Genomic DNA, 21,723 nt, shown 5'->3' on the forward strand with positions numbered 1-21,723 from the left:
TATTGTCAGTTCTGATTTAGTTCCCAGGCTAACAGAACTCAAAATGTAACATTTCTTTGTGATCTGCAGCTGCCAGGAAGTGACAACAATAAAAGATACTTTACATCTGAAACCTAGTAACTATCTCTGCCTTAAGACAATAGAAAGAATTTCCAGCTGCAGACATCCTGTGTCCTAGCTTGAGATCACACACAGTTGTAAAATTATTTATTTATCAGCTTTCTTCCAGCAAGGTGCACTGTGGTTACATTTTTGAAGCTCATCACATACACATAACACAGTTTTCAATCATTTGTCAAAAAAGCCTGTGGATCATATTAATAGTTACAAGGACATAGAATTATTTACAAAATTCTATCTAGCTGGGCTGGCAGCCTCTCAGTTAATCACGGTAAACAAATTGCCATGGTTTTCGGGGTTCACTATCTCTACACCCCACAACTCTATCTGAAATAACATATTACTAAGACTTGGTATTTGTGCTAAACACTCCTCTGATCTTCACATTATTCAACAGTCTCTCTAATTATGGGATACCAGCGATTTTTGGTCTCCCTAAATTGCATAAAAATGTGTTTCAACCACCCATGCATCCAATTGTAGATGCAAGGGGTTCAATAATGTACCCAATAGCCAAATTTATTGATTTCAAGCTGAAATACTTGGTGATGAAGGAACCCACAATATGTACAGATTCATGAGATTTTTTAAATAAAATTTATGAGACTATCTTCCAGGAAGATTTTGTATTCATCACAATTGACATTAACGATGTATACTCTGTTATCCCTCATGATGTGGGTGTAAGTGTGTTTTGTGATTTTGTTATAGAGAAAGGCATCTCACAATTACAAGTAAATGTGTTGGTACAGTTGTTGGAAATAGTATTATTTAATAATTTTATTTTATTTGAGAAAGAATTGTATGTGCAGAAAAGAGGGGTGGCTATGGATTCCCCCATGGTGGTATATATGCAAACAGTGTTATGCTGTATTGGCAGAGAGAATATTTACTAAATTCAAAGTATTTTAAGTATTGTCACCTCTATACATGTTTTCTGGATGACATGTTTCTTTCATGGGATGGTCCAGTGGATGAGCGCTCAAGTTTTTTTGAACTATACTAATGAGACTGCATCTTTTTTAAAATTCACCCATTCTGTGGGGGTGAATGAAATTTCATTTTTAGATGTACATATTTTTAAAGATGGAGATAAACATAGATTTGTATCCACAATATTTAGAAAGGAGACATACTCAAATACTTTGCTCCATGTTTCTAGTGCCCACCCTTTTAAACAAAAATGAGCAGCTATAAAGGGACAATTTGTAAAGGCAGCTAGAATTATATCTATAATTAAGTTGTTTCTAGACAAATATAATAATTTGAAAAGTATGTTTTTAAGATGAGGTTACTCTATTTATGTAATAAATGAAGTGATGCTGGAGGTGTTGAAAAAAGGGGAACGGGGAAATTTTGCTCCCATAATTAGAGAAACTATGTTGAATAATGTGATAAGATCTGAGGAGTGTTTAACAAATATACCATGTGTTAGTAGTATATTGCTTGAGGTGGAAGAGAGGGGAGTAGAGATAGTGACTCCCACAAAAACATGGCAATGTATTTATTACCTCATTTATCACTACATTTTGTGTAAATAGTAAACAGATTTGTGATATACTTATGAAAAACCTGAAAAGTTTTGAAAATGGATAAGAACATTAGGGACATTGTAGGGGACAGACCCATGGGTGTATATAGAAAAGGAATCAGTTTCAGAGACTGGTTACTGGGACAAGTAAAAGAAAGTCCAAGTGGGTGTATGAAACAAAATGTGGATTTTGCCCCCAGTGCCCATATATACTTGAAATTATAGTCAATGGGCATGAAATGAAGTTATATGGGAAATATCCTTGTATGATAGAAATGGTAGTATACTGTGCTCTGTGTTGCCAATGTCCATGTTTTTATGTTGGAAAAACAGATAGGAAAATAAGAGCATGTATATATGAACATCTAAGATAAATAAAACTGAAAAAATAGACAAATGCCCTGGCTAAGCACTGTACGAGCAATAATACACAGTTTCAATTTTTTTGTTCTGGAATCTTTAGTTTTAAATGAAAGGAAAGGACTCTGGACCTTATTGTTAGAAATACTTGAGCTTATATGACAATTACATTTGAATGGTATGTGTTGGCCAGGGTTAAATGAACAGCTGTCGATTAGTAGTATTTTAAAGATGAAAGTTATTCAAAGGTAGATGGAATTGCATCTAGTGAAGGTTCTGTAGTGTAGTGGTAATTCCATCTGCCTAACATGCAGAAATTCCTAGGTTTGATTCCCATTTTTTACTGAATTATATACATAGTTTTATGGAAAGATATATATATATATATATATATATATATATATATATATATATATATATATATATATATGCATCTTCTTCTCTTCCAGCTGTTCCCATTAGGGGTCACCACAGTGGATCGTCTGTTTCCATTTCTTCCTGTTCTCTGCATCTTGCTGTGTCACACCAATCACCTGCATGTCCTCTCTCACCAGTCCATAAAACTTATCTTAGGCCTTCCTCTTTTTCTCTTACCTGGCAGCTCCATCTTTAGCATCCTTTTCCCAATATACTCTGCATCCCTCTCAGCACATGTCCAAACCAACGCAATCTCACCTCTCTGGCTTTGTTTCCAAACTGTCCAACCTGAGCTGACCCTTTAATATACTGATTCCAAATCCTGCCCATCCTCCTCATACCCAGTGCAAATCTTAACCTCTTTAACTCTGCCACGTCCAGCTCTGACTCTTGCCTTTTTGTCAATGCCACCATCTCCAATCCATATGACATAGCTGGTCTCACTACCCTGTTGTAGACCTTCCCTTTCACTCTTACTGGTACCAGTCTGTCACAAATCACTCCTGACACTCTTCTCTACCTACTGCACCCTGCCTGTACTCTCTTCTTCACCTCTCTTCCACACTCACCATTACTCTGAACTGTTGATCCAAAGTACTTAAACTCATCCACCTTCACCAACTCTACTCCCTACAGCCTCACCATTCCTCTATCCTCCCTCTCATTCACACACATATATTTTGTCTTAGTCCTGCTGACCTTCATTCCTCTCCTCTCTAGAGCATTTCTCCACCTCTCCAGGGTCACCTCAACTTGGTCCCTACTCTCACTACAGATCACAATGTCATCTGCAAACATCATAGTCCACAGGGCCTCTTGTATGATCTCGTCTGCCAATCTGCCCATCACCACTGCAAATAAGAAAGGGCATAGAGCTGATCCTTGATGTAATCACACCTTCACCTTAAATGCATCTGTCACTCCCACTGCAGACCTCACCACTGTCACACTATATCCTCGCACATATCCTGTACCACTCTTACATACTTCTCTGCCAGTCCTGACTTTTTCATACAATACCACAACTCCTCTCTAGGCACCCTGTCATGTGCTTTCTCTATGTCCACAAAGACACACTGCATCTCCTTCTGACCTTCTCTATATTTCTCCATCAACACTCTCAGAGCAAACATTGCATCTGTAGTGCTCTTTCCTGGCATGAAACCATACTGCTGATCACTAATCATCACCTCCCTTCTTAACCTAGCTTCCACTACTCTTTCCCATAACTTGAAGCTCTGACCGATCAATTTTATACCTCTGTAGTTACTACAGCTCTGCATATCACTCTTATTCTTAAAGACAGGTACCAGAAAACTTTTTCTCCACTCCTCCTACTTTCAAAGATTTCATTAAACAGTGTGGTTGAAAACTCCACTGCCATTTCCCCTAAGCACCTCCATGCTTTCACTGGTATGTCATCTGGGCCAACAGCCTTTCCATTCTTCATTCTCTTCGTAGCTGCCCTTACTTTCTCTTTGCTAATCTGTTTCACTTCCTGATTCACTATCCCCACACCATCCAGACTTCTCTCTCTCTCTCTCTCTCTCTCTCTCTCTCTCTCTTTCTCTTCATTTCTCAGCCCCTCAGAGTACTCTTTCCATCTGCTCAACACACTCTCCTCACTTGTGAGTATGTTTCCCACATTATCCTTTATAACCCTTACCTGCTGCACATCTTTCCCAGCCTGCTCCTTCTGTCTAGCCAATATAGTGAATATAAAAACTTTACACACCCCTGTTAAAATGCCAGGTTTTTGTGATATAAACAAATGAGTCCACAATAAATCATTTCAAAACTTTTCCCACCTTTAGTGTGATCTATAACCTGTACAATTCAATTGAAAAACAAACAAATCTGTCAGGGGAAAAAATATAAAAAATAAAAAATGTACAATACGCTGGTTGCATAAGTGTGCACCCCCTTAAACTAATACTTTCTTATTTGTGCACACCCTTAAACTAATACTTTGTTGAAGCACCTTTTGATTTAATTACAACATTCTGTCTTCTTGGGTACATATCTGCCATCAGTTAAAGACTCTGATTAACTCCAAATAAAGTACAGCTGTCCTAATAGGATTTTCCTGAAATTTGCTCAGTTGTCTGCTACAGAAAAAGCCATGGTTCATAGAGAGCTTACAAAGCATCAAAAGGATCTCATTGTTGAAATGTATCTGTCAGGAGAAGAGTACAAAACAATTTCCACAGCATTAGATATACCATGGGACACAGTGAAGACAGTCATTAAACAGTGGAGAAAATATGGGACAACAGTGATGTTACAAAGAACTGGACATCCCTCCAAAATTGATGAAAAGACAAGACGAAAACTGGTCGTGGTGGCTGCAAAGAGACCTATGGCAACAATGAAGGAGCTAAAGGAATTTCTGGCAAGTAATAATTATGTACTACATGTGACAACAATCTCCCATATTCTCCATATGTCTGGACTATCAGGTAGGGTTGCAAGAAGGAAGCCTTTTCTTACACAGAAAAACATCCAGGCCTGGTTAAAATCTGCAAAACAATACACCAAGTTTCCCAAAAGCATGTGGGAAATTGTGCTATGGTCTAATGAGACCAAGGTTGAACTTTTTGGCAACATTTCAAAAAGGTACATTTGGCGCAAAAACAACAATTTGCATCACCAAAAGAACACTATTGCCATGTTGAAGCATGGTGGTGGCAGTATCATGCTTTGGGGTGCTTTTCTTCAGCTGGAACTGGAGCTTTAGTCAAGGTGGCGGGAATTATGAACAGTTCCAAATACCAGATACTTTTGGCCCAAAACCTTCAGGCATCTGCTAGAAAGCTGATGATGAAGAGGAATTTCACCTTTCAACATGACAATGACCTGAAGCATACATCCAAATAAACAAAAGAATGGCTTCACCATTAGAAAATTTAAGTTTTGGAATGGCCCAGCCAGAGCCCAGATCTAAATCCAATAGAAAATATGTGGGGTGACCTGAAGACGGCTGTGCACAAGAGATGACCTCACAATCTGACAGATTTGGAGTGCTTTTGCAAGAAGAGTGGGCAAATATTGCCAAGTCAAGATATGCCATGCTGATAGACTCCTACCCAGGAAGACTGAATGTTGTAATTAAATCAAAATATGCTTCAACAAAGTATTAGTTTAAGGGTGTGCACACACAACAAAGTATTACTTTAAGGGTGTGCACACTTATGCAACCAGCATATTGTATGTTTTTTATTATTTTCCCCTAACAGATTTGTTTGTTTTTTAATTTAACTGTACAGGTTACAGGTCACATTAAAGGTGTGAAAATTTTTGAAATGATTTATGGTGGTCTAATTTTTTTATATAACAGAAATATGGCATTTTAACAGGTGTGTATATACTTTTTATATCCACTGCATATATGTATATGTATATTTAAGATCTGTTATGTATGTTTATAAGTTGTAGTGTGGAATATCTGTTAATTTTTTTTAATAATGAAACTGGAGGTGTGATTTTGGAAGGTTGCAAAGGGGGTGTTTTAGTATAAAAGAAACACTGATTTGTTGAATATTTATCTGATGAAGTTTCCATTGGGGAGCAAAAGTGCTTGTCTGTGTGAAAATATACTTTGAATTGTTCTGTTTCATCTTCTTTTTTATCTTGAGGATTTTTGCAGAAGATTAATATTACTTGTGTTATTTTGGATTATTCTACTGCTTGCTTCAACCTGAGGACTGTTCCATTTGTGAACGGGTGTTTTGTTCTTCTTGTTTGTCTTTGGTGTCTACAAACATGCCATCTAGTCATAAACATAGTGCAGCTACGGCATGTATATATGCACAAGTCAGTATTATCTCATTTTCGGCTTTAGAGGTGTATAATAACTATGTGCTCATTTTCAGTCCCAGATGCACATAGTACGTATGTTTGCTGCATTACTCATTTCATTGCACACACCTGAATTTAAGAACCCTTGTAGAATGAAAGTTTAACTCCTTAACACTATTATATTTCTGAGAATCGATATTTTCTGCAGATGCTTAGTTAATCACTTTATACAATGGATTTTAAATCACATGCCAAGTTCAGCATTACAATTTTTGCTTTTCTTTTCATTGAATGCTGTCACAATTGAAGGTATACACAATTTTCATGTATTTCATCGGGAAATATCATTGACATATATAAATAAGAACTTTGATACTAACAAGCCATATTCTATATCTCCTCAAGGTAATAACGTCATAGAATCATCAAGGATGATACCTGCAGGACAGTACATATTATGCCATTTACAGTTCCTTAATGTTGGTATGCTATTGCCTGCTGTTGGCTGCAGTAAAAAGCATGCTAATGTTATGGAATATGTTTACCTGCACAGCATTTTTTTTATTTTACCCATTTTTGTCCAGGAAAGCCCAGTGCACAAATTGTCCCTTTTCATGTGCAACCAAGGAGAACCATCATCCAGGCTGAGCCTGACATTGGTCAATACTGATCATTGTAATATCATGGTAAACAAATATAAATAAATAAATAACCATCTATTTAAGTGACTTCCTCAGAGCCACATTGTAGGAAAATAAAGATAGAAAGAATCAGACCATGTATACTGGGCCCAGAAAACAGTGTTTTAACAGTTCAGAGCTTTAGCCCTCTGTACTACCAAACCAGAGCATTTTGCATTTGGTATTGTATTTACAGTTCTATAACACTGGTAAACATTTTAAAAACCATAACAAACAAAGCACAGGGTAGAGAAAACCAATAAAAATAAAACTTCTTTGAGCCTGGAATCACAGGAGCCATACAAAATCACCACATAACAAAGTTTAATATTTTGCACTTTCATTCACTTTATTTTTAAGAACTTCTTCAGAATAAACAACCAATTTTTTAAGCAGATATAAATTATTTATAAAAATGACATCACAATTCAGTCAGCCAATAAAATTCTTCAAATTAATAACTAATACAATTGCCTAAAAAAAGAGGGTTTAGTTAATTCACCCTCTCAACCAAATACCTAAAGAAAATTAATAAATAATATAAATAATGTAAATTACATACATTTATACTTACAAACTTTTAACTGAAATAGTCTAATTTATACTGGTTGCCGTATTGGCACACAAAAAGGCTTGCCATTTGAGCTCTAAAATTTCAATATAGTTGTTCAACTGATCAATGAATGCAGTTTGATCAACCTTCTCCACCACAGAAAATTGAATTTACAAAAGTTAACACAAACCATACAGCATCTCACAAGTGCATTACTAGGATCTTTATTCCTGATGGCTCATACGTGTTCCCCAATCATGCTCCCTAACTTCACTGCAGTTTTCCAAATGTAAGAACTGTTGCAATTGCAACAGCTTGCCAGGTAAACTAAACCTTCACTTTTCCAATTATACCTTCCTCTAGCTGTTAACATAAAATTAATGTGTTCAAACAATAATAACTATCAGCATGAATGAACCTACAATACTTGCAATCCTGACAAGGAAAAGTACAAACAGGCCCCCTACATCTCTCCTCCTTTAAATGCTCTAATAAAAACTTCAAATTGCATGTTTTCTTAAAAATAAACTTGGCTTCTTGTCCAATTACCTTGGAAAAATCTTGATTACCTAGAACCACTTTCCAGTTCTCCAAAATAATATCTCTAACCATATAGCCCTCAATACTCATGGGAACTCAGAATGCAAGCACTTTTTCTGGATTTTCAACCAAACCTTTATGGGGAGTAAACCCAGCCTTTAAAATAGGAGGAAACCTATTATTCCTAAGCTCAACTACCTCTTCCAAAATTCTAGAAATTTTGTTAATATGATAACCTCTCTCAGTGAACATATCAATAAGAATTCTAACTTATTCTGAAAACTTAGTGTTATCACTAATAATATGACTAAGATGGATAACTTGACCCAAAAATATTATATTTCATAAATGGGGATGGAAACTATCAAAATGTGGATAACTATTTCTAAAAGTTTCCTTTCTAAAAATATTAATTTCAAAAATCCTCTAATTAAAATCAGCCGTAAGTTCTATATCAAGAAGACTAAGTGTGGTGCCTATACTACTCCCAACAAAATTCAACCAATTAATAATGTTATTTATATCTCCAACAAACTCTAAAACATTTCTTTGCTGCTGTCCATTCAAAAAACCAAATTGTCAGTATAATTATTATAGAAAGTAACATACTTAAAATAGGGCAATTGAACTAAATAAGCAACCTCCCACCAACACATAATTAAGTTGGCAAAGGCAGGAGCCGCCTTTCACCCATCGCCACTCCAGACATTTGTTGGTAAATACTCTCCCCAAACTGAAAAAATATTGCTTAACACCAAGTCAAATATAACACATGGTTTCAGGATCAGTCTTCAAATCTTTGGCATATTTACTGAGGTACAACTCAACAAACTCTATACCCACATCTTGGTCAATGGAAGTGTGCAGAAAACTAACATCAACCGTACACATATATTGTTCTTGACCATTAAACTCATAATACTTAAAATGGTCAAGAAAACGCCAAGAATCTTTCAAAAAAGTTTTACTATTTTATACAATAGGTTTAAGGACATTATCAAGAAAGGAACCAATATTCACTGTCTAATTCCTTGGTGAGGTCACCATGGGCTTGAAAGGCGGTTGAACCTGATCTTTATGTATTTTAGGTATACCAAAAATAATACCCAATTGTGGTTGATCAACTGAAGAAAAATCAAAAACATCATAAGAAATATAATTCTGAAAAAAATAAATCAAGTAATGTCATATCAATGAACCTATAACATTCTCTAACAAAGTCTTTGGTAACATTGTTGTAGCTTTTAACATAATATAACAACTTGGTCATGGCTGAAATATAAGATTCCTTGTTCATAACAACCAAACCATTACCTTTGTCTGCTTTTATATGCCTCAATTCTGAATACTGACAAAGATTCCTTAAAGCTACATACTGACTGGAACTTAAATTGTAAAAAAAGATTATTTTTAGACTTTTGAACTCCTTGCTTTCTAAACAAATAATATAATTCATTTTCACATAACTGACAACACATTAGGTGTACTGGTCAAAGGAAGGTTAACCAAGCTAGACTTCTTATACTCTTTGTCACTCAAACCAGTCTTCATGTTATCATAAATAAACTTTAAATTAAGTTTCCTAACAAACTGTTTAAAATATAAAACAATATCATTAACAGATGCTTTATTTGTGGATATAAATGTGAAACCCTTTGGCAGTGCCTTCAATTTTGTTAGTGTAAAAGTTCTATCACTTAGAATAAAAATATACCATTGGGGAATCAGCAGCCTCTTCCTTTCTCCCGATTCATCCTACAAATGGTCATGCCTTCTCTTGTTGCTAAAAAGTCTTGGTTAGAGGCTCCCCCATTGGAAGTACTAGCAGGTAAGAAAATTGATAAAGTCAGAATTATTATGTAAATCAGTACCCAAATTAGTCTCATCTATACAAGATGAGCCTTCTTCCAACAATGAAATACCTTGATGAGTTTGGCTGCTGAACAAACAGGAACTTCACTGGAAGAGAAGGCATCCAATTGTATAAATTGCTGTTTGCCTGCAACTGGATTTGATGACCTCTCATCTGAATTCTTGGCTGTAGTTGCAGAAACACTCTTAATAATAAATGCTTGTTAAGTGCAATATGGTAATGAGTCTCTATGCAGCTTTTTTTTACTTCCTATTAATAACAGTGATAAAATGTCACTGCACTTTGACTAATATGCCATCATATAAATGTCTGAATAAAAACAATGATGGATAAGTTTTCACTTGCCAGGAAAGGGTTTTGTTCTCTCTACTCAATATACTCATCTTATTATTTGGCTCTTCCAATAACTTCCTCAAGTGTTTGGGTCAGTGGGCGAAGCTCATCGGGCAAATAATAAGTGCTTAAGATTGGAATCATTTACACTAGCCATAATAAACTAATAAAAAATATCCAAAATAAGGCCAATATAGTAAAATAAACATGCAGGTGAAGAAAGTGGCTCCTCAGTGAACCCAGACACTCCATAGCAAACTAAATAAACAAAAACAACAAATCAAAGCACAGGGTAAAGAAACTCAATAAAAATAAAAACTCTTTTGAGTCATGAATCATAGGAACCAGCAAAAAATCACCATTAAAGAAAATTAATAAATAATATAAACACTTTAAATTACATAAATTTATACTTTAACAGACCTTTAACTGAAATAGTCTTATTTCTACCGGGTGCCATATTGGCACATAAAAAGATTTGTCATTTCAGCTCTAAAAGTTCAAGATACCTGTTAAATTCATCAATGAATGCAGTTCGATCAACCTTTTTCACCACAAAAAAAATAAATTTATGAAAGTTATTCCAATTCAGAATGTGTCTCGCAGGTGTCTTGCAAGTGCATTACAATGATCTTTATTTGTGATGTTTCGTACATGTTCTCTAGTCCTACACCTTAACTTCCTAGTAGTTTTCCTATTATAGAAACTGTTGCAGTTGCAACAGCTTGCCAGGTAAACTAAACCTTCACATTTGCAAATAATCCTGACTCTAGCTTTTAACATAAAATGAATGTGTTAAAAAATATTTTTATATATTATTTATATTATACATTAATTTTTTTTATGTAATGTTTGGTAGAAAGGGTGAATTAATTAAACCCTTTTTAGGCAATTGTATTTGTTCTTATTTTGAAGGATTTTATTGGTTGGTTGAATTATGATGTTACTTTTGTAAATCATTTAAATTTGTTTGAATGAATGGGTTCTTTATTCTGAAGAAATTCTAGAAGTAAATGGAAAGAAAGTGTTAAATATTACTCCTTTGTTTGTCATGTGGTGATATTTTTCTGGCTATTGTGCTTCCTGGCTTGAAAGGGTTTTTATTTTTGAAAACCATACTGATGCTATAGACTATAGGCAAGATACTAAACTCTGGGGGATTACCACAATCGATCTGTTTGTTTGTTTTTTTTTTTTGTACTGGCACACCAAATTAATAAATTAGTGAGAACAGCCTCATCATTTTTCCCTTTCTCAACATTTTGACAAAAGAGGTGAATAAGCTACTCTTGCATGGAGTGTTCTGTGTCCATGTAGAGCAGCAGCTCGCCTTGCGTATTCATGAAGGCATGCTGCTGTACTCTCTATATGGATATGATCCATGTACAAGTGCAGGGGGTGTGTCCGAGCAGTGCACGGATACTAAACATGCCCCCTGCACTCAGAAAGTGCCATACAGCACTTTCTAAGCCATACTGGCATAATATTAGAGTTTAACTCTAATATTATGCCAGTATTCAGTGTCCGCAGACACTGACATGTAAAACATAACATCGTCAGTGTCCGCAGACACTGAAAATTGAAACGGCAAGAGGAAACAATACAGGGGATGTGTCACAGTTTCTGAGACATACCTCCTGTATTGCTAAAGCTGTACGGCACTTCTGCATACTGCAGAAGCAGGAAATGTGTGCAAATGCACACACATAACTCTCAACCATACATATATTCACAAAAAGCCAGATGTTAATCTCATAAATGTGGTCCACTCCACATATGAGATGGCTGGCTGACAAAATAGTGGAAAATCATTAAAGAGTGAAATCAGAAAATGATGACAGACAATGTAGTTTCAGACATTGTACCCTTCAGAAAAGTCATGGCAATGCAAAGCATGTTATCCTATTAACTTTCTAAGTTGGCAAGAGCATATGTCCCTATCCCCCCCCCCCCACCATCATGTCAGGCTTTGTACAGATGTCCTGCCCTAACAGGCAGAAAACAATGTAGATATCCCTAAAGTAAAATAAAAATAGAACACAATGTTAAATATTTCTTTTTCTGTTCCCAATAAAATGTAAGTGTAGCTGAGTGGGTATGCATGTTGCCCAGTAATGCATAGCATAGTTTAAACATCTAAAGGAGTTAAATAGAAACATACAACCAAAACATCAAAAGTGGAATAGCATAGTAGTTAGAGCATTCACTTAACATACAGTCAGTCATGGATTCAGCCCCCAAGCAGTCCATTCTTTTTTATATGTGAAACATGGCTAAAATATATTTTTTACAAATAGGTAGTGAATATTACACATTTGTTGACCAGAGTAGTGTAGCAGGTCCAAATGTAAGGTGTCATTGTAGCACAGATGTGAAAACCCAACATAAACACAAGTGTCCCAGACAGTATAGCCTCAAAAGAATGTAATGTAATGAAAGTACATAAAATAATAATAATAATAATAATAATAATAATAATAATAATAATAATAGTAATAATAATAACAATGATAATAATAATCAAAATAAGTAATAATACTAATGATAGTACATAACATAACAGCTGAGCCAAGATGGTGGGCATTATAGCCACAACAATCTACCACTAAGCCATCTGAGCTGTATACTGTATATATGAGTGTGATGTTTATCAGACATATCATTCAGTAGAGTCATTCAACAGTAGGGAAAAGACTCTGTAGAATTAGTCCAGTTTTGTATATATATATATATATATATATATATATATATATATATATATATATATATATACACACACACACTCACACACACACACACAAACACACACACACACACACACACAAACACAAACACACACATATATGTATATATATATATATATATATATATATATATATATATATATATATATATATATATATATATACATATGTTTACATATATATGTATTGGAGTTGCACATCAGATCTATACCTCAAACCTCTTACTGTAACAAATCTTTCCAAAAGATGCCAAAATGGGGGTCAAAGGGCCCAAAATAATGACATCATTGGAATATTGCCCTTATCCCTCTGTCTCCAGCAGCAACTGTTCTGCCTTGCAACAAAAGAAACACTCCTGCTAAGGCCTAAACACAAGGCCCTGTACACCATATTCAGAGCAATGTACCACTACACCATGGGAGCTGTTCAGAATAGTGATGAATTTCCAAACATATCAGTCAGTAGAGTCATTCAACATTAGGGAAAAGATTCAATAGAATCACTCAGGTTTTCTATATATTTATGTATGGTGATACATATATGTAGACAGATATAGACACAAAATATATCTATAGAGATATACATGTAAGACATATACATATATCCATAAGCATATATATAGAAAACTATATATATATATATATATATATATATATATATATATATATATATATTTATATATGTGTGTGTGTGTATACACACACACACACACACACACACACACACACACACACACACATATATATATATATATATAAAACTGTGTGTGTGTGTGTGCATTTGTGTGTGCGTGTGTGTGTGTGTGTGTGTGTCTATATATATATATATATATATATATATATATATATATATATATATATATATATGTATATATACACATAAATATACCTAAATATATAACAGCTACAAACAAATGCAATCTGAGGGTCATGCTGCTCAACCTTAGAAGTCTAAATCTCAAAAGGTACTCACTCAAAGCACTCCTTATTCATAAATTATGCGCACAGGTCCACACTGGTAACCCAACATAATGCAGCACAGATACTGCAGGTGTAGCTAACATAGGGTAAGACAGCAATTCAAGTTGTAGCCTGCTATAGGTCCCCAACATGTTGCAAGAGACAAACCCCACATTCCTAAGCACTTGGAGAATATTACTGTCCAACCTAACACTATCATACTGGCTGACCTCAACTACCACTCCATTAACTGTGAAAGCTACCCATGTATCAATGCACTTGCCCAATGTTGCCTGGAATGCATTCATTCCAATGGCCTGGACCAGCTTGTTTCCACACCCACTAGAGGTAGCAACATCATTGACTTAGTCAGTACTAACATGGGCAACTGTTGCTGTACCCCCTTTGGGATGTCAGTCACTACAGGGATGTTAAAGCACCAAGAATCAGACACCAGTGTGAAAGTGCATATCCACATCCAAGTCCACCACAGTCACAGTCACATACTGGTAGGTCAGGTGAACAGTACAGTATACAGACTGTGTGAAGAAATACATAATAGTTTTCCAGTCGCACACTACCCCTACATACAGTGATCCAATTCTCAGTGTAGTCTGAATCCTGACCATGGTACAGGACACGTCTCAGTCTGCTGCTTCAAAGGCATACAGCCGATAGACCAGCAGGCACTGGAGCAGCATGTAGAGTCAGATAAAAAAGGAGCCATAACACTTACATCTACCACCCTCCATACACAGCAAAAATAACATGTACACATGACATGTGTACACATTCCCAACAGTTTGTCAGCAATGGCCAGATATGCTCAGACCTCTTAAATGTACAGTACACCTCAGAATATACAGGCTCAGGACTGATATCTATGGCCTCTTCCTTGTAACATGTCTCTAGATTTACTACATCACTGGGATGGTAGGAGGAATGCAGGCAAGAAATAATTCTGCTAAATACATCTGAGCCTCATAGTGCATGACATCTGGACAAAGCCTGACATCATTGGGGACAGAGCCACAAACAATGGCATAGATTGGACATATTGGTGTCAGGAATTTAGACAGTTGCTGATGTTACTGGGTTTGTTGTAACATATCATTTATGAGGAATATGAAGACAGTAATACCAATGGAGTTAAGTATTTACTGACTGCATTCCCCAGAGTCCCTGACTGATTTTCCAAGGACAGCAACTGTCTGGGAGCAGACAAAACATAACAGGGAAATATGTAGCCAGTCTGTGGACAGCATGTGAGTGGAGAGGTATGTCAGACATATCACTGTCAGATGTGAATTCACTCACTAAATGCATATCCACACAAACCCCGTCAACCTATCAACCCACCATGTGTATAACAGCACTGATGATGACATAGAATCTGTTCACAATAATGGAGATATGCCCCCCATGGTGTTGTGCTGTCTCCAGATGTCCTGTCCTGTGAAGTATTCCCACCTACTGTCTGTGAATCTGTAGCTCACCACCTCTGTCATGTCCCTGACTTAGGCAAGTAATAGGGCCAAGGCCAACATGAAGGATGTCCCATTTGTTGGAGCTAGCAGCAGTGCCCAGGCCCACAGCACAAATCTATGTGGGCACTTACATAGCTCTATGGCCTTAGCAATACCTGACATCTGCACATCTGCACAGAGGACAGACAGAAAGTGGACAGCAAACATGTTATGCATTAGAATGAATGTCCTGAAGGATAGAAGTCTGAAAGTGAAATGTATGTCATTACTACATAACAGCAGTCCTCAATTACATGGGCAAAAAACATAGTACTCTACAGTTTATATAATAATATCATATTAATATCCAATAGTAGATACATAAAGACACACAGCTGAAACACCAAGAACAAGATAGCATATTACTCAAGAGTCCCAACTCTGCATGCAGAGGTGCATGGTTGGAGTACTACAATAGGCAATCTAAGTTTACATGGAAAAGCAGTGTCAACTGTAAGTCATAATATAATATGTGTGGAATCATATTCATCAACCAGTGTACTCTAGCTGGTGTAACATGCAAGTGTGAGTGCATATAGCATGTGATACTACCCATGTATAAGAAATAGTAAATAAAATAACATGTGATACTACCCATGTATACCCAAGTGTCCTGTACAGTATAGTCACACCCCTTGCTACTGTAATGACAGCACATAAAAGCATGTTATGTACAGGACATTAAATAAACTTATTACATGATGTCATTATTCTACTATTTTATGAGACTGGAATGTAATGATGATTACCAGAGCAGACCTATGCTTAGCAGGTTTACACATTGCTTAAATGTGAATGATAACCAGTAGTTACCTCTGCTAAGCATATTTGCACACTGGTAAGCATCGGTAAGTGAAGCCTACACAGTTTTACCGCCTATCTGTTTAACCATGTTTTAGAACTATTTAGTGTTGCGCAAACCCACGAAAACCCGCTAACAACTGTTTAAAAGTGCCTTAATCACTCTGTATCCAGCGCCCCAGCAACAGAATAATCAATCATGCAAAGTCTTGAGCCCAAGGTGCTATATGCCATAGTCACAGCAATTTACCACTAGACCATCTTAGCTGTGAGATGGCAGGATGTTTTTTACATGTCATGCAGTACAGTCAATTTAAAATAGGAAAGACACACTGTGCAATGAGGAATGATTATCTACAAATATATACATGAAAATAAATATTTACATATATAGAGGGATAGATAGATATGTGTGCAGATACATATATATATATATATATATATATATATATATATATATATATATATATATAAAACAATATATAGATACATTACCAAGAAATACTGATGTATATATATATATATATATATATATATATATATATATATATATATATATATATATATATACATACATGTCTCTAAATTCCCATACAAACATATGCTGCTAGACCACCAATAACTGGGGCAGCATGCACAGCTGGATAAAAAAGGACCCATGACACTCACATCTGCCCCCCCTAGTCCAAATAATAAGTAAATTGTATGCTGCTACACACTCATGATAGGCCATATATAATGGCCAGACATATATAGTGACCTCTTAGCAAAACAACTACCAGTGAATATAGTAAACAAAAATAGAAACAGCCAGTAATTCACACAAGTTCATTTTACTATGATGTCTTTGCCAAAACCTACAAGGAGTAACACATTACAAGAAATACTTGTCTTAATTATAAGATGGAATTAACTCCTAAGTACATTTAAATGGGTCTATATTAGAATCGCGAAAGCTTACTTTCGTGAATACAAAGTAATCAACACATAAATGTCAAAGTCCTAAAACAGCGAAGAGTGAAAAAATCTCATTAGGAATGTCGAACATCCTTTTTTTGATTAGCAGGGTGAACGTGGGGATGAGGAAATAAATCCTTTTCCCACTGTAGTGCGGTCTCGGAGTTGGTATATTTAAGAAGGGAGGTGTGGGGGGCACAGGGGGGGCTTGCAAAAATATTTTAAAAAGTGTTTTGCCTTAGGTTTGTTCCATTAGGCTTACCTTACCTGTATGGCGCTGTTGCTTCTGGAAATACGTTCGACGTTGTCATTTTCCCTTTTTTCGTCCTTTGCTGTTTTTGGATTTTAACAGTTATGTGTTGATTACTTTTAATACGCAAAAGTAAGCTTTCGTAATTTTAATATAGACCTAATTTAAATATACAACCTCCAATTACAATCCTCATTCAACCCCCTAGGGGACAAAGTATTACATTTAAAAACATACATTGATTCTGTACATAACAATTGTTCTTTTATGATTGTTTGATCAAACTGATAAACAGACTTTTTCCAAAGCAGTACCTTGTAATCCGCTACTCTTATTAACATGTATATACACAGCCTCCAATTACACAACTCATTTAAACCCCTAGGGGATAATGTATCACTTTAAAAAATTTAAACTGATTCTGTACTTAAATGTTCTTTCATGACTACTACCCCATGGTGAAAATTATTAAAATGTACAGCCATAGAACTGTTATCTTTCTCATCAGTAATATGTCTCACGTGTTCTAACAGCCTAGTTTTAAAACACGTGTTACTCTCCACCACATGAAATATGTTACAAGGGCATATAAGAGCATTGTCCATACACCAACCTCTTGAATGTAGAGTCCCACATGTTGTCTACCCTTTCCCCTCAGCAGGAATGACAGAACAAAATAATGGTAGACCCTGACTCTCAACCTCCTACTGTATGGCATCTGTACAAAGCCTGACATAATTTGGGACAGAGGCTCAAAAACATGGCCATACCCAAAATATTGATGTTATACACTGAGAAAATTGCTGGTGTTACAGGGTTTGTTGCAACATATCATTTCTGAGTGATATAAAGTCTGAAACACAAATGGATGTTAGCATTTACTGATTGCAATCACCAGAGTATGCTACTGATTTGCCAAGAACAACACCTGTCTGGGGAACAGACCAAACATAACAGGCAAACCTCTGGCCATTATGTGAACACCCCTATGCAGACACATAACTTTGTCAGACTGAAACCCATACAGAAGTAACATGTTCAGACAAACCCTGTTAAACAAGCATTAATCAAAACATATAACAGCAATACTCACATTCTGCCCCTAAGTCTTGAATTTTCTCCGCCATTTATTTGGCTTGTTTCCACAGGTCTTGTTCTAAGAGATATTAGCTCACACACCTCCAGGATGTCTTCCCCACAGGTAAGGGAAAGGGCCAATGCCCTCATGGAGTACTCAATTATAAGAGTGTGTTGCCATGACAGTGGCTATTGGAATAAATACACAGATGCTCTGCATGCAATCAGCAACTGGGAAACACCAACTGGTGCTCAGGCCATCACATGTTCATGAACATTACCTACAAAAGACAAGATGTCATCTATTCAAACCACCTCTGTCATAGACAGTCCATTACTGCAAAACTGAAGTAGTGTGAGAAATAAAAAAAGGATATATCTGTGAAAATTCCAGAAAAAGGTATGTGAAATACATAAAAATGTAATTTAATGCAATACGTGGTCTGTAATAATGGAAATAGGGGTTTGAAAGCATATATCTCAACAAGACTTGCTGTACTGATGTACTGCTGAGCAGCACTGATGGCCAGAGCACTTGGCTCTGTCTTTAGTGACTAGGCCAGCTACTGGAATGTTGTACATATCCATATGTTACCTGTGCATATAACTATGATACACATTTTGTCTTGTAAATATAAGACAACTAAACAGAGGATCTGCAGAGTAAAGTACTGCTGCAGATGTGTGTGTTGAACTGCATGTTACATACTGAGCTCATACCATTCAACTGTCCAGTGTTCTGCACACTGACCATATGTGTGCCTCATATTTGAAGTCATTTACCCATAGAGTTATGTTAACTCTGCCAGATCCTTGCCAAATCTGTGAAGACTGACATTACAACATCCCCCTTCATTGTCCTCTGACTTTTTCCATTTGGGATTACCATAGTGGATCATCTGTTGCCATTTCTACCTGTCCTCTGAATCTCGCTCTCTCACACCAAACACCTGCATGTCCTCTCTCACCACATCCAGAAACCTTATCTGAGGCCTTCCTCTCTTCCTCTTACCTGGCAACTACATACGTACCATCCTTTTCCCAATATACTCAGTACCCCTCCTCAGCACATGTCTAAACTGATGTAATGCTGACTCTCCAACATTGTCTCATATCTGTCCAACATGGCCTGAGCCTGTAATATACACATTGCTAAACCTGTGAACCCATGTCACATCCAGTGCAAATCATAACATCTGTAACTCAGTCATGTGCAGCTCTGACTCCTGCCTTTTTGTCAATGTCAGTGTCTCCAACCCATATAACATAGGTGGTCTCAATACCCTCTTGTAGACCTTACATATCGCATTTAAAGGTTCTCGTCTGTCACATATCACTCCTGACAATCTTCTCTACCCCCTCCATCCTGCCTGTACTCTCTTCTTCACCTGACCTCCATAGTCCTCATTAATCTGAAATGCTGATCCCAAATATTTGAACTCATCCACCTTTGCCAAGTGTACCCCATGCATCCTCAGAATTTCGCTCTCCTCCCTCTCATTCACAAACAGATATGCTGTCCTAGTGCTGCTGACCTTCATTCCTCTCCTGTCTACAGCATATGTCCACCTCTACAGGGTCTCCAAAAGCTGTCCCCTACTCTCAGTATAGATCACAATGTCATCTGAAAACAACATAGTCAACGAGGACTCCCGTAGGATCTTGTCTGTTAACCTGTACATCATCATTGCAAATCAGAAAGGGCTCACAGCTGATCCCTGATGTCATCCCACCTCCACCTTAAACACATCCATCAATCCCAATGCAGACACCAGTGCTGTCACACCACCCTTGTACATATCCTGTACCACTTACATATATCTCTTCCACTCATGACTTCATCATACAATATCACAACTCCTGTCTAGGCACCCTGTCATATGCTTTCTGTAAATCTAGAGAGACACAGAGCAACTCCTGGCCTTCCCTGTATTCCAATAGTAACAGTCTCAAAGCAAACATCACATTAGTGGTGCCCTTTCCACACATGAAATCATACTGCTGACCAGTACTCCTCACCTCCCTGCATAACCTAGCTTCCACTACTCTTACTCATAACTTCATGCTGTGACTGGTCAATGTTATCCCTCTGTAGTTATTTCAGCTCTGCACATCAACCTCATTCTTAACACTGTACTCGAGTACTTTCTCTCCACTCCTCATGCAGCCACACACTTCCCAAGATATCACTAAACAGTTTGGCTAACACACCACTGCCCATTTCCCCTAAACAACTCCATGCTTCCACAGGTGTGTGATGTGGACCAAAAGGCTTTCCTGTATTCATCCTCTCCATAACTATCCTTACATACTCCTTGTTATGCCATTGCACTTCCTGATTCACCATAACCACATCATCCAACCTACTCTGTCTCATTCTCTTCATTCATCAGCCTCCCAAAGTACACTGTCCATGTGCTCAACACACTCTCCTCACTTGTGAGTACATATACCTCATCATCCTTTATCACCCTTACACCCTTATCTGCTGAACATCTTTCCTAGCTCAGTGCATCTATCCAGCCAATTGGTACAATTCCTGTCATCCCTCCTTAGTGTCCAACCTGTCATATAACTCTTCATATGCCCATCCTCAGCCTTTGTTACCTCTCTCTTTGCCTTGCACATCATCTCCTCATACTCCTGCCTACTTTCCTCATTTCTCTCACAATCCCACTCCTTCTTTCCCAACCTCTGTCTCTGTATACTGTCTAGTACTCCCTCAGTTCAACAACAGGTGTCCTTGTACTGCTTCCTCCATCCACATGTCACCCCAATCACCTGTGTAGCTATCTCTCTTACCATCTCTGCTGCACTTAACCAGATATTTGTTAGATTGTCACTGCCACCCAGTACCTGTCTCAACTCTTCCCTGAACTCCACCTCACAAGCACACTTTTCCAATTCACACCATTTGATCCTTGGTGCTGCCCCCACACTCCTCCTCATCTCGATCGCCAACATCATCTCACATACCAACATTCTCTGCTGCCTAAATACACTTTCCCCTGTCACCAATTTACAGTCTCCAATCTCCTTCAAACTTGCCCTCCTACATTGGATATATTCCACCTGTGTGCATCTTACTCCACACTTATATGTCACCCTATGCCCCTCCATCGTGTTATAGTGTGCATTCACCACAGCCATGCCCATCCTTTTTGCAAACTCCACTACCATCTCACCATCTCCACCCCTTTTAAC

This window comes from Protopterus annectens, chromosome 5.part0, assembly GCF_019279795.1.
Source record: "Protopterus annectens isolate FY-2018-M chromosome 5.part0, PAN1.0, whole genome shotgun sequence".
Taxonomy (NCBI): domain Eukaryota; kingdom Metazoa; phylum Chordata; order Ceratodontiformes; family Protopteridae; genus Protopterus; species Protopterus annectens.